Here is a 2482-nt window from a genome sequence, read left to right as displayed (position 1 = left end):
ATTTTCCTTAATTTAATACGATACTTGTTTTAAATATGTAGTTAATTTGTATTGGTGATTTTCGAATATCCTTGATGCGGTTAGCACAGGACCGTTGTTCTTGGCTATCTTTGGGGGACGCCTAAACCCAGCAGTGGGCATCATGAGAGAGAGAGAGAGAGAGAGAGAGAGAGATTATATTTTATATTGGCAAGTACTCGCTCCAGTGGCGCAATCGGTTAGCGCACGGTACTTATAAGACAGTAGCTGTAAGCTATGCCGGGGTTGTGAGTTCGAGCCTCACCTGGAGCAACATGTTTTTTATACTTTGATAATGTTAAAAGTTGCAACAAACTCAAAGTTAAAACAGAAGATACAGTAAGCTTACTGTACTACTTAAATATATGTTCTAAAATACTTCGGACTGATGTCTGTTAAAAGTTTTTACAACTTTATCAAATTTCAAAGCCTACTTTCTAACAAAATTATTACGAAGAACATCAAAAGTCCTTACGTAGGATAACAGACTACTTTCACTATATGAAGATAAGGGTAAGGGCTCAAGTTTTATTATAAATCTTTTAAAACTTAGGTATTAATTTCATTTATATATATACTGTTAGGAAGAAAATCCGATACTGTGCCGGTGTATTGGCGCAACACTAGCCTTATTAAAAAGTCAACGTTTATGTCCCCTCACTAATCATTCTGACAATTGACTTGGAAACGAAAACGCGCCATTTTTGCCAAAGCTATCCAAGTAATAATGTCTAAAAATACACACGTATATCTTAACTCTAGTCACTTATTTATCACTTAATTCTTATTTTACAATGTCCAAGTAAAGTACTCGATAACTAACGAATAAATTAACAGAAACATAATACTTAGTAGCAAAATAGTTTGAATTTCACAGCTTATTTGGGGATTCTAAAACTGACCACTTTATTTGACAAATAATTCAAAGTAGTTTATTCATGATTTACCTAAACAGGCATCTAGTGACGTTGCAGCAAAGATAATAATATGTAATAAAATAAAATCTAACGTGTGATCTGACTACGTAACTTTTTTTATAACACAGGGGGCAAACGAGCAGCGGTAACACCTCAACGACGCCCAGACATAAGCAATACCAGAAGAACCGCAAATGCGTTGCCTGCCTTTGAAATGGTGATACCACCATCCATTTTAAATCGTGCACCTATTAGGTTGTATATCATATATATAAAAGAAAGTCGTGTTAGTTACACTATTTATAACTCAAGAACGGCTTTACCGATAGGGCTGAAAATTGGTGAGGAGCTTACAGCCAGGAGACGGACATAGGATACTTTTTATTCTTTTTTTTGTGAATGTTTAAATGGATGTGATGTGGATGGATGGGCTACACCAATTAAGTTTTTTATATATATCCACGCGGACGGAGTCGCGGACGGAGTCGCGGCCGACAGCTAGTTTAATAATAAACGTTCTAACATTCAATATATTACTAAAAATCTCGTAACATACTAAGCTATCCTACAGCAAGAGCCATCATTTTCCCCGGACAGTAATAATGGAACGCGTTTATCTCCTAAAATCTGGCTTTTGACGCGTTCAAAAGGCTTTTGTGTCCTATAATATATTATTACCGATTCCCAGTATCACCATTGTGAGTTACGCTTTAAGTTACTGCTACAAATTGAAAATATGTGACCGGCTTTCTCTTAGAGATTCATTCATCCTAAGAAATTCATTCTTTGAAAGTGACACAGAGTTGGACTGATTCCGTCATATATTGATGTGGCATTTATTTAAAATCAAAAATAAAAGAAAAATCAAAAACAAAATATATGATAGAGTTGCTTAGAAATAATTTTTATCGCGGACTTTAGTTAAAATTGTTTTTTTTTTATTTTTTATTAATTTATTAATTCAAGCTTTGCACACAATTTAACGTTTGTAACATTAAATAGAAATTCAGTGATGCAGTGAACTTAACTCTAAGAGAGTTCTCTTACAGCTAACCTTGCGATACAGAGAGGATGTATAGTGGGTAATAACTGTATGTGTATAAGTAAACTTAACTATATAAATTGTCCAAAATGTGTTTAACAAATACTTAATTTAATTCGAGAACTGCATAATAAACTGTTTTAAACAATTGTAATTTGTCACCAATATTTTCAGTATTAAAATATACCATTCAAGATGTCGGAACAATTCTCTTTGCGTTTTTAAATATCAATTGTTAAAGTTATTCAAAAATTTTAATCAACCGCCGAGTAATCTTTGGAGATTAGCAGATGAAGGGAAAAGTTACAATCCTTTCTAAATTACTTTTTCAACAATAAATGGTCGCAGCTTGTCGATCGGGCGCAAACTTATTGCAAATTAAAGCTCTCAAATTAACAAAGAAATGCTCAGATTTCATTGTATTTTTTCTGAATCATTATGTATTTAACAGGAATAGAATTTATAAGACGTTATCTACTCGCGTATATTCGCATAAGTACGGTCA

The 2482-nt window shown here is 33.4% G+C and overlaps 1 non-coding gene across 1 annotated transcript; it reads left to right on the top strand.

The window, feature by feature from the left end:
- Positions 1-199: 199 nt before the first annotated feature.
- Positions 200-291, top strand: TRNAI-UAU (transfer RNA isoleucine (anticodon UAU)). Its single transcript is given in 2 exon segments — positions 200-237; positions 256-291. It is a non-coding gene; the product is annotated as a tRNA-Ile (tRNA).
- Positions 292-2482: the final 2191 nt, after the last annotated feature.

This window comes from Papilio xuthus, unplaced genomic scaffold (assembly GCF_000836235.2).
Source record: "Papilio xuthus unplaced genomic scaffold, Pxut_1.1 DF826478.1, whole genome shotgun sequence".
Taxonomy (NCBI): Eukaryota; Metazoa; Arthropoda; class Insecta; order Lepidoptera; family Papilionidae; genus Papilio; species Papilio xuthus.
Note: the sequence above shows the minus strand (reverse complement) of the source record. Positions and strands in the feature narration are given on the sequence as shown.